Here is a 12,967-nt window from a genome sequence, read left to right as displayed (position 1 = left end):
TCTCATATCCTCTTTGTTGGGCTCTAAATTGGTGGAGCCTCTGTAGAGAAGAAATTGGAAATATCTAGCAACATTTTAAACATGCACACCTCAGAACAAGCAATTCTGCTTCTCATCACCCACCCTTGGAGAGAGATTCCTTGCACAAATGCACAAAGAGTGTGCGCAAGAATGTTAACTGAGAGATATAGGAACAAACTGGAAGCAATCTAAACATCCATCAACAGAGCAAGAAATGAACTATGGTGTGGCCATTCTAAGAAATAGCGGGCAGCAGTCAAAAAGAACGTAGTAGAGAGAAGCAAGGAGATCCAGTAGAGATGAACATGCCAGCATACGGATCTCGGTCTATGATACCATCCCCTACTGAAAGAAACCAGAGGTCCTTGGAGAAATGGATGGTTCCCGGACTGAGGCAGGGTAGGTACAAGATGAGCCTGGAACATTTTTGTAATGCCAGAAAGTAATGAAATACCAAAAAAAGATGGGTACGTGTCACAAAGAACCAGGAAGGGGCTTCTACTGGCAAATCTGGCCAAATCTTTGAGACAATAATAAGTAGATAGATAAACAAATACATAGGGAGAAGGGAAGGCCCTAGCTTACAAGAGAAGGCCAAGCCCATGGGTATACATGGAGGGATTGTTACAGCTAGCACATCATCATTTTGCAGCCATCTCAACAGAGATTGGTTCAGGCAAGAATCATGAAGTGTGGGACTTCCCTGGTGGCACAGTGCACTGGACTCCACGCTCCCAATACAGGGGGCCCGGGTTCGATCCCTGGTCGGGGAACTAGATCCCACATGCGTGCCACAGCTAAGAGGTCGAATATCACAACTAAGGAGCCCATGTGCTGCAACTAAGGAGCCGGTCGGTGAGCCATAGCTGAGCAGCCTGCCTGCCACAACCAAGACCCAGCGCAACTAAATCAATAAATAATTAATTAAGTTTAAAAAGTTTAAAAAAAAAATCAAGTGATGCTAAATCTGGGGGGGAATATTGACAAGGAGAAGGTTATTTGCACGGTCTTAAGTGCCTTCCAATAGACCGCATGATAGTTGCGGGGAACTATCAGGGGAAAAAAGGGGGAAAAAAATAGTAGCTTTACAGTGGACAACTCAGACCACACCTTGCCCAGGTGATCAAAATTAGCATCACCAACGAGGGGCAGATGAACATTGTGAGTGTGCAGATGTGGTCCCCTGAGAAGGACCCATCATCTATATAATAGTCTGGCTGAAAATGCCTAACTTGAATCTAATCATCAATCTAATCATGAGAGAACATCAGAAAATCCCAAATAAGAAACAGCCCATTTTATAAAAAGCGACCGTATTCTTCAAAAGTGTCACTATCATAAAGTACAAAGAAAGACTGTAAAAATTGTTCCATATTAATAGAAGAACAAGAAAGACATGACAACTAAAGGCAATATCTGATCCTAGACTGGATCCTAGATTGGAGGGGAAAATCCTACAAAGGACATTATTCAATTAATTGACAAAAATGGCATAAAGATGGTAGACTAGGTCAAAGCAGCACGTCAATATTATATTTAGAGGAGTTGATAATTGCTATGCCTATTTAAAAGAATATCTTTACTTTTATGCAGTGAAGTATTTAGGGGAGCAGGGACATGAAGTACACTACTTACTTTCAAATGATTCAGAGAAGAAAATTATACTTTATCTATATAATAACATTAAATTATATATATAATGTGTGTCTATATAGTTATACTTACATAACTATATACATACATATAGTCATATACGTACATATACACTATATACATACATACTCTATACATATGTATAACTATATACATAGATATATATACACACATATATAACAAACGTGAAATCTGGAGAAAGGATATTTGAAGATTCTTTGAACTATTCTTATTCTTGCAACTTTCGTGTTTCAAAAGAAGTTGTTGCTTCAGAATAAAAAGTTGAAGAAAAGAATGATGTAGGTATACATACTAACATAGAAAGAGCTTCAAATATACTGTTGAATGAAAACAGAAAATCTGCAAGCTAATTCACTTAGTGTGATAGTTCCCATATTATATCCATTTGTACATAAGGTCTGGAGGAATACCTACCAAACTGATCATGTGGCTTACCTTTGGGGAAGAGACTAGGAGACCAGGGTAGCTGTTATAGAATAGCTCACCTGCGATATTTTTATTTTTTAGAAGAGTTTATTTATGAATTGCTCATGCAATTAGAAATAACTTTTTTTTTAAAGACTAAAGTTGCCTTGCTGTCAGTTCTCACTGCTGACAAGGATCACAGCTCAGGTGTTCTGAGACAGTACTCATTTAAATATTTGAGCCCACTCTCACGTATGACAGTCTCAGAAACTTTCCAGCTTTGGGGTTTAGGAAATCTGGTCAGGAAATGGCAGCGGCATGGAGTGTTTAGAAAGGCCCTGGGCTTCAGACTCAAACCTGCCTCCATCTTTCCAATCTTTCACCGACAGTGAAATCTTAGGCAAGAGACAGACCTCCAGGAACCTCAGTTCCCTTACCTGTACAAAGGGAAAAGAATGCTTCTAGAGCAGAATGGCTGAGCTTTAGGTACGATGTACATAATTTACGTGTCCTTAGCAGATGCACACAGAATGCCAAGCCCATCCTGGGGCTGGCACAGAGCATCTGTTTATTGTTATTCATTCTACCGTTTTTAGTGATTTGTTTGCTCTTCACTCTTCCTCTGTGAGCCCAGTGGCTCTTTAAGGAAGGGTCCATCCCTTATTCGTTCTCTGCTCCCAAATGTGCCCTCACAGAACACTCTGGAATTGGCACCTGACAAACACTGGTGGCAGGGGAAAAGAACCTTGGCACAGCAAATCTGGAGCAACATGGAAGTATGCTGTGAGGCCTCAGGTTTACTTTACAATGATCAAATATAAGGAAACACGACCTCTGAAGTCACCATGTAGAAATCTATAAGTGCCAAGAAGATGAAGACGTGACCAATGACCCCACCCACGTGTTCCAGAGCAACAGAGGTGAAAGAGCAGTGTCAGCATTCCTCAAAGCCAGAGATGTTATTTAGTAACAGGTATTATTTTTAAATGTTCTGTGGTCAAAAATGTTTAGAAATGCCAAATTAGACAAAACTAAACAGGCTTATTCACTGCAGGACTTATCGGCTCCTTTAATATGCTAATGTGCGTCATGAATATCCAACCGTGTAATTTGAATCATATTCCAGGCTTATTTGAGACTCCCTTTTTTTTTTTTTTTTAAGGATCTCAAGGTCTATATCCCATAAAATATGCTTTGGAAAATGCTGCTTAGAGCTGTTTCTCCACTGTCAGTGCCTGGTAAGAACAGTACTTAGTGGAAATTTAACAATGTAACTTGCCTACCTAACCCAAGAGGGTGAGGGAATTAACTAAGCCATGAGTTAACCAAGCCATTTTTAAAAGTCACTGTCAATTCCCCTCATATTCCTCCTGTTCCTTTGCCCTGCTGGTCCAGGGAACATGTGCAAAGAACCCTGACCAAGAAAAAAAAAAAAAATCATGGTTATGACTCCCAAACTGAAAAGATAGACCACAATATCATTATTCCAGTCCTTTCAGCTTCACTTAATCCTGTTCATTCCAGCCTAACCAAGAGTGGATAAGACAAATGGCTGAAATAGCAAGGACCTTGCACTACGGCCAAGTCGTGGACCACAGGTAGAAATGCTTGTCCCTACACGAGCCGACTGGAATATTTAAGCAAATGTTCCATAGGATCAGGCTAAGAAGACCAAATGTCATACTCATGCTCACTATGACCTCAAAAAATAGGCCGTGTGACAGTCCAAATTGTCACCTTTTTATTCGTTATCTGAGTAAGAGAAATCTGTTATGCTAGCCCATCCAGCATCTATGCCCCCCTTTTTGGGTAACAACACACTTTTTGGGGGGGAGTTGTTCTTCTTTTCTCCCTACCCACTCCCCATTGCATCGTCTTGGGGGGCCAGTTAATTCAGGCTCCCTGTGCTCCCCTGCCCAAGGAGTGGGTACTGGACCCATGACAGGGTCGATTAGACCCAGTTTACCCAGAAATTTCGAAGCTAGAATAGAGCAATACAAGGCCAAAAAAGGTTAGACTCTGATGGTTGGTAAAGCCCCAGAGACAGCATTTAAGTCCTGCTACCCAGGTCCCCAGCATTGTCCTGGGTCCCCTGCTTTGCAGGACTCAGGCACTCAGCTTTTCTTTCGATCCTCAGTGCACCCGACGTCCTGCCGATAAATTCCCAGAGAGTTTCCGTTTCTTGCAGCTGAAGAACCTGGCCCAATACACTGAGCAAAACAACCTCAGCAAATTCCTACTTACCTTTCCTTTAGCTGGACTTCAAATCTGAAAGTGATCTGAAAGCTTCCCTGACAGCCTAAACGTCCGAGTTTTGCACAAAAAAGGTTACTGAGGCCACACAGACAGTGTCCTTCAGTTCACTAGTGATGGTCAGGTTTCCCACCTGCCTGTGTGTCCTGAGCTGATTTCCAAACAACTTCCATTTTCCACTTAGATACAACCTAAACTGCCCTGGGTAAAAGGTCTGAATTATGACTGTTTTTCCTCCCCTCCTGTGCCAAAACCGGTCCTCCACCACCACTTATCAAATGCTGCACGAGAGTGCGGGCATCCTTTAAATACTCCAGGGAGCCTTTGCATACCCCCCAAATGTTCGCAGCCTGCCACTCAGCACAGCCTTTCGGCTCCATGTTCTGAAGGCTCCTGCATTCGGGAAGGAGCTCCAAGTTCTTGGGTTCTGGTTAGCGGCTCACCAGGGATCGCCACACCAAGCACGTTCTATTCTGAGTGTGGCCCCGGTATGTTTCATTTCATCAGCAAAGCACGAGTTTATTCTGGAGAGAGATGTTTTGGACACATTCATAGTAGCCAACGAGCAGTACTTCCTTATATGCAGAACACAAAATCATCACATAAAAATCTGACCCAACTGCCAGTGTGGGGTTTAAAATAAACAAACTCACCCCGAAAATTACCTCTCTGGGCTGGCCAATTTTGCACCTCAGAATCACAGGCTGCAACAGTGGTACGGAGTCTGTAAATATCAGACTGCGGTGATCTTTGCTTCTTCGCCGGAGCGAGTGGGGACCAAAGCTTCCATTTTTCTCTGTTGAGCCGGAGGTCTTCACTGGTCGCTGGGCATACATTTCAAATCTGCGCCCTTTGAAAAAGCAATGACAGAGGAGAGTTGGCCCAAGTTCCTCCCTGCAGTGCTGCTCAGGACTTTCCCAGCAAGGGCAGGAAGGGAACCCAGACTTGCCTACGTTCTCCAAGGGAGTCGAGAAGCATGCTGCCCTGCCCATACCCAGCTGGTCAGCCCTGTGCCTTCTCTCTCACTTTCCCTCTGCTCTGCACATTCTTTGTTTCCTTCCTCATTTCAGGAAGCATTCTCCAAACCCCACCTACCTCTCCACCTCCCAACCTGAGTGGGGTGCCTGCAGCCCAGCCCACCCCGCTGTGCTCCCCTCTGTAATAGAACTCCATCACGCGGCTCTTTCAGTGTCCATTCATGGTCCTGCTCCCCCACTGGATGACTGTGAGTTCCTCAAGAGCAAGGGACGTATCTGTGTCCACGTCCCCAGTCCCCAGCAGGTGCTCAATGAACAGAACAGAGCTAAAGACACAGAAGCACCGCAGACTCGATGATGATCACAGCTCCTGGCCCCAGGAGGAAGCAGCTCTGTCGATGGGTCACGCAGCTCTGCCTGAGCCAGACCCACCATGCCCAGGGTAGCGATGGCCTGGCCTCGCCATCCATAGCTCTCCACACGGCCAGCATCTCCAAAGTATTAGGATGAGTGGGACCTCCCAGAGGCTGTGAGAGTAGCATCTGAGATGAAGGCATCCAGAACTAGGCAGCTAGCTGGGTTCAAATTCTGCCTCCACTACCCAATAGCTGTATGAACATGGGCAAGTTAGCCACTAGATGCCTGGATTTCCTTGTCTGAAAAGCGGGATAATTATAATACACCATCACAGGATTATTCCAAAGATAGGTGAGTTAATCTTGCTAAAACACTTTGTGCCTTAACTATGTATTAGGTTTTTTTTTTGTTTTTTTTTTTTTTGTGGCACGTGGTCCTCTCACTGTTGTGGCCTCTCCCGTTGCGGAGCACAGGCTCCGGTCGCGCAGGCTCAGCGGCCATGGCTCACGGGCCCAGCCGCTCCGCGGCACGTGGGATCTTCCCGGACTGGGGCACGAACCCGCGTCCCCTGCATCGGCAGGCGGACTCTCAACCACTGCACCACCAGGGAAGCCCGTATTAGTTATTTTTAATAGGGTATAATTTACATATGATTGTATAAGTTTAAGGTATACGATGTGTTGATTTCATACATTTATATATTGCAGTATGATTATCACCATAGCTTTAGCTAACACCTCTATCACATGACATAATTAACGTTCCTCTTTTGTGGTGAGAACATTTAAAATCCAGTCTGTTAGCAATTTTGAAGTACTGTATATAAAACAGTATTGCTAACTATAGTCACTATACCTAAAATGGTTTAGGCGGTACCAGACATAGCCTTAAAAAACATTCAATCAAGGGATTCATTTGTTCTCAATTCTCTTTCAAACTTTCTGAATATTTCAAGGAAAAAGTAGCAGTTTAACACATCTCTAAAAACTTGCTGTTCTCACTTTCAACAAAGAGAAAGAAGCCCTCAAGCTCAAGTCTCTGGCAGATCTAATGGAAATGCATAAAGTGATTTTGCTTTTTTTGTATTATTTTTATGGTTTCATGGCAGTTGGCAGTGCGAATAAAGCAGATAGTGGTATAAATTTTCCATTTAAATAAATCTATTGATATTAAATAGTGAGTAGAAAAAAAAATAGTGAGTAGGTTCAAAGGAAAATATGAAGGAACAATGTGAGTACAGTCGACCCTCAGCGTCCACGGGTTCCGCGTCTGCAGATTAACCAGCCGGGGATGGATGGGTGAATACACAGATGCAGAACCCACGGATACAGAGGGCTGACTGTACTACACCATTTTATAAAGGGAATGAGTGTCCTTGGATTTTGGTATCCATGGGGGTCCTGGAACCAATCCCCCACAGATATGAGGGGCAACTGCAGTTGCAAACATACTACGGCAAAAATCATGAAAGTGAGATCCAAATGCCTCAGGTGTGGAAAATACAGATATACACTAAGGGATGCCTGGAAGTAGAGGTCCCCCTAGTGTGTGCTGTGCCCAGAGAACACTCAGGAAGCTGACCAATGGCAAAGCCCTGCCTCCAGAGGAAGCCAGGACCTCAAAGTGCCCCTGAGACAGAGCACAGTACAAGATGGCAGACACGGCTGAACTCAGAGGTGAGTCTCCCGCTCATGGGCCTGGGCAGAGGTCAGCAGTGGGTGGAACAGTTCAAGAGGCTCTGGGAAAGAGGGTGGACCGGACAGGCAGCATCGGCATCTACGTACACCAGGAGTCTCACGAGAGAAAAGCAGACTTCACTTAGGACCAAGTGAGGGTCAGGCAAATGCCTGATGCACTTCCTTGGAACCTGGTGTCTCCTGCATTCCCCGCCATCCATGCAACTGAGGGCAATAGCTGGAAGGAAGCAGTTTCAGGTGGTAAAGACACCCACTGGGCCTTTCCAAGCGGCGTTGCAAAACAACTCGATGGCATCTCTGGGCAAATGGGATATTCAACTCAATCTATGATCCCATGATTTTCTATGCGTTTTTGCCTCATCCATTTGTGATGTTCATTGGAGGGGGACATAGGTGAAGAGGTCTAGCTTGCTTTTCAAACCACTTGTGTTCCTTCTCCCTGTGACTCGTAGGCCAGGCTCGCCCACAGACAGAGACTGCCTACTCACTGTCTTCTGGCCAGCTGGCCACCAAAACCATGCCCTGGACATGCATGGGGAGGGCATGCAGGGGACTCCCTGTGCCTCCTCCCTCAACCAGCACAAATGACAAGACACAGGCCAGCTCTCCAGGAGTTCCCAGGCTCTTGGGCAAGAGAGTTATATGAATAACTCACTCTAAAACCTAACAGCTACCACTTCTGAGGGACCTGCCCTGTGCCAGGCACATTATTGAATCCTCACGAGAAACTCCCCATCGCGCACATGAGGGAACTCAGAGAGGGGAAGTGGTGAGCAGCCAGGGTGTGACACAGGCTGTTTTGTGGACCCAGGTCTCTGTGCCTCAAAGGCCACAGTCTTGCCATCCCACTGCCCCCCTCCCCAGCCTCACAAGGAAATGGGTGTCATGATGGTACCATCCAGAGTGTTGGGAAATCACGGATTTAATTCTGCTTAGGGCAACGAGAGAAGCCCCCAGAGAAGGTGATATTTGAGCTGAGATCTTAAGGACTTGGTTGGCAAAGCAAAATAATCTAGGCTATGTTCATTCATAGATTCATTCATTCCATGCTGTATTTCCATGGTAGGTACTAGGTACTAGGAATTTGGTGGTGAAAAGACAGAGCTCCTATTTTCCTAGCGGAGGAGACAAAAAAAAAAAAAAAGAATTAATAAAGTTACCTCTAATTGTGCTGTGAAGAGATGAATAAGGAACTGAAATGGTGAATACTGGGGAAATCTATTTTAAGACAGTCAGGGGATGTCTTTCTGAGGAGGTGACATTTTTGCTGAGCAAGAATGATGAGGTGATGGTGCTATTCATATAAAGTGAGAGTGAGTGTTCCAGGCAGAAAGAATGGTATGTGCAAAGGCCCTGAGGCTAGAAAGGGAATTGTATGTTCATGGAACTGAAAGATAAGAATGTTTGGAAACAAGTGAGTCCAAGGAAAAGCATTGCTCAAAAGGAAGCTGGGGAGAGAGGCCAGAGCCAGATGGTGTAGGTTCTATTCTAAGTGCAGTGGGAGGTTCCTGATGGATTTTTGGCTTGGAAGTTATATAATCCAATTTACCCTCTAAGATCAGGGCTCAGTTCCCTCATCGGTAAAATGGGAATAAATAAGAGAATGCACAGATAAATGCAAATCAAAACTACAATGAGGTACCACCTCACTCCGGTCAGAATGGCCATTATTAAAAACTCTACAGGGCCTCCCTGGTGGTGCAGTGGTTAAGAATACGCCTGCCAATGCAGGGGATACAGGTTCAAGCCCTGGTCCGGGAAGATCCCACATGCCACGGAGCAGCCAAACCTGTGCACCACAACTACTAAGCCTGTGCTCCAGAGCCCGCGAACCACAACTACTGAGCCCACGTGCCACAACTACTGAGCCCGCGTGCCACAACTACTGAAGCCCACATGCCTAGAGCCCGTGCTGTGCAACAAGAGAAGCCCCCGCTTGCCACAACTAGGGAGAAGCCTGCGTGCAGCAACGAAGACCCAACGCAGCCAAAAATAAATAAATAAATTTATAAAAAATGAAAACTCTACAAATAACAAATGTTGGAGAGGGTGTGGAGAAAAGGGAACCCTCCTACACTGTTGGTGGGAATGTAAATTGGTGCAGCCACTATGGAGAACAGTATGGAGGTTCCTCAAAGACTATGATCCAGCAATCCCACTCCTGGGCATATATCTGGAGAAAACTGTAGTCAAAAAGATACATGCATCCTTATGTTCATAGAAGCACTATTCACCTGAATGAATAGTGACATGGAAACAACCTCAATGTCCACAGACAGATGAATGGATAAAGAAGATGTACTATATACATATACAGCGGAATATTACTCAGCCATGAAAAAGAATGAAATAATGCCATTTGCAGCAACATGGATGGACCTAGAGATTATCATGCTAAGTGAAATAAGTCAGAAAGAGAAAGACAAATGCCATATGATATCACTTATAGGTGGAATCTAAAATATGACACAAATGAACATATCTGTGGAACAGACTCACAGACATAGACTTGTGGTTGCCAAGGGGGAAGGGGGTGGCGGAGAGATGGACTGGGAGTTTGGGGTTAGCAGATGCAAGCTATTATATACAGAATGGATAAGCTATTATATACAGAATCCTACTGTATAGCACAGGGAACTATATACAATATCCTGTGATAAACCATAATAGAAAAGAATATGAAAAAGAATGTATGCATACGTATAACTGAATCATTTTGCTATATAGCAGAAATTAATACAACATTGTAATTCAACTATACTTGAATAAAACAAAATTTAAAAAAAATAAGAGAATGCATTTTTTAAAAGTACCCTGCTTGGTCAGAGGATGGATTGAAGATGTTCTGAAATGTGAGCTTGCATCAAAATCACCTGGGGTGCTTGTAAAACTCAAGACTTCTGGGGCTCATTCCCAGAGATTCTGATGCAATAGGTCTGGGGAAGGCCCAAGAATATGAATTGCTAACAAGTTCCCAGGTGTTGCTACTGCTGCTAGTCTGAGGACCCCACTTTAAGAACTCTTGGATTAGAGAGAACAATAAAGAAGTGGGAGGTGCCATTGGGATGCTGTTTGCAATCATGAAGAGCTGGTGGAGTAAAATGATGTCAGTGAGATGGAGAAAAGTGGTCCAGAAGAGTTTTATCCTGGAGGTACCATGGACAAGACTAGCCAATAGAGTGGCTGTTGGGGATGAGGGAAAAGGAGAAATCGGACACGAAACTCCTGGATCTCTGGATCTCTGCTTGAGCAACTTGGCAATGATAGTGGCAGAAACTGAAACGGGGAACCCTTAAGGATGGGTGAATTTGGAAATAAGGGCTGGGACATTCTAACTTTAAGATCTATGCCATCCCAAAATGGTAATGTCAAGCAGGCTGGAGGAGCCTTCATGAAGACAGCAGTCATATTTATCTTGCTTTCCATTTTATCCCAAGATCTGAGTCCAGGGCCTCCTGGTACATAATAAATATTCAGAAAACCTATGTTAAAGGTTGAAGAAGAAATGGAGGCTGAGGAACTAGGATAACCAAAGGCACTGGGGCACCAAATGCTGCCATGCTGGAGGAGGCTGTGAACAGTCACTCTTGAGGCTTCACCCCCGGACCAGTGGTACCACCAGCTCCATCACTTCCTGACCTTGGCATGCATGATGAAGCGGGAGGTTGGGGGGTAGAACAAAAGACAGAGATGAGCTCCCCAGTTCACTGTGGGGCTCTTCCTTTAGAAGTCAGAGATGTCACATTTGAGCCTTTCTTGCGTGGGTTTTGAGACAGAAAGGTTTGAACTGTGAGCTTAATGAGAGTGAAGGCCAAGGAATCTAGCTAACATGGGTTTTTTATAAAATAAATCATAGGAAAATCAAGCTGTGCAACTCGGGGAGATGAGGAGGGAGGGATGGGGAGACGGGGGGAGAAGACAGAGGACAGAACAGGAAAAGTGGCTTGACCAAGACTATCTATCCACTAAGGGTACAAGGGGCCAGCCTCCAGACCTTCACTCCCAGGCCAACCTCGACCCTGGGGTCCTCACCACATTTCAAGCAGGGATGATGGACCCTCGGCCTCCCCACTTACCAAGTTGTAAATTAAAAGGCTGTAATTCCAGCCAGGGGTTCTGGTGACATCATAAACCACAGAACCACAAGCTCAATTCACCAGAAGCCCCAAGATGGAATTACACCCTTTTTTCCTAATCCAGGCAGCTCTGGTCACTGCCATTTTTTTTCATGATATAATAGAAGTGAGCGATATTTTAACCATTTGCACGTGGCCTTTCTAATCCAGCAGTTGAGACTCCTCTCCCTTCTCCTCTCTCCTTCTCCTCTCCCACCCCGCTGTGTGCCTTTCTCCTAAGGGTTTTCCTAAAGGGACGTCCCCTGCTTTCCGAGGCTGCCCCTCCTCCAAGCCCACTCCCCTTCCCTCTTTCCTCCACATCTCTTCTGCTTTTCTGTCTCCTCTTATGGCACCCTGACTTCTACCTTAAATCTGCTTTTCAAAAGAAGTGCAGTCGGGCTTCCCTGGTGGAGCAGTGGTTGAGAGTCCGCCTGCCAATGCAAGGGACACAGGTTCGTGCCCCGGTCCGGGAAGATCCCACATGCCGCAGAGCGGCTGGGCCCGTGAGCCATGGCCACTGAGCCTGCGCGTCCGGAGCCTGTGCTCCGCGACGGGAGAGGCCACAGCAGTGAGAGGCCCACGTACCGCAAAAAAAAAAAAAAAAAAAGTGCAGTCCCCTCTGGGTCCAGGACAAGATCCTGGAGAACAGACCCCAGACTGTGTCTGGAATACACTCCACAAAGTAGCCTGAACAGGAAGTCATGAATGAATCCAGGAAGTTTACAGCTTAAAGATGAAACTTTCTGAAAGCAAATGAATGCTTCCAATATCTGTTTGTTTGGGTCTGGATTTGAGTCCTAACTCTCGTAAAATTTTGCTTGACACAATGTATACCTGGGCATCACATTACCTTTACCCCTGCTTCCACACCTTAAGCTTATGGTTGGTACTTAAGTTCCTATGGGAATCTCATGTAGAGGGAAAAACCACAACGAAGGGCAATAATAAAAGCAGTCATCTGGGGGGTGGGAAAGGGAAGGATTGGGAGTTTGGGATTAGCAGATGCAAACTATTATATATAAGATGGATAAACAACAAGGTTTATCCTACTGTATAGTGCAGGAAACTATATTCAACATAAACCATAATGGAAAAGAATATAAAAAAGAATGTATACATATGTGTAACTGAATCCCTTTGCTGCACAGCAGAAACTAACACAACATTGTAAATCAACTATACAGCATTAAAAATAATAAAAAATGAAAAAGCAGTTATCACTTGATGAGTACCTCCTATGTCTCAGATGCCTATCGTATTCTTCATCCCTTGCATAGAGATGTTATTTTCCTCATTTTATGGAGGAGGGAAACTGAGGCTCAGAAATGTGGAGTATTTTGCCCAGTCCCACAACTACTAAGCAAAGCCCTTGGATTTGACCCTAATCTGACTCAAAACCTCTGTATACATGCTCTCTCAGTATCCCCTCACATAAAATATTTTAAGAATAAGTGTTTCATGGGACTCT

General features: G+C 44.7%; 1 long non-coding RNA gene across 2 annotated transcripts in view; it reads right to left on the bottom strand.

The window, feature by feature from the left end:
- Positions 1-12,967, bottom strand: part of LOC115838728 (uncharacterized) — a 140,997-nt gene that overhangs the window by 81,569 nt on the left and 46,461 nt on the right. The window contains exon 3 of one of the 2 annotated variants that reach the window (XR_009563322.1): positions 5,007-5,203. This is a non-coding gene — a long non-coding RNA (uncharacterized lncRNA). The remainder of the gene's footprint in view (positions 1-5,006; positions 5,204-12,967) is intronic. The other variant, XR_009563323.1, reaches the window with a different exon arrangement.

Source organism: Globicephala melas, chromosome 3, assembly GCF_963455315.2.
Source record: "Globicephala melas chromosome 3, mGloMel1.2, whole genome shotgun sequence".
In the NCBI taxonomy this organism is placed as follows: Eukaryota; Metazoa; Chordata; class Mammalia; order Artiodactyla; family Delphinidae; genus Globicephala; species Globicephala melas.
Note: the sequence above shows the minus strand (reverse complement) of the source record. Positions and strands in the feature narration are given on the sequence as shown.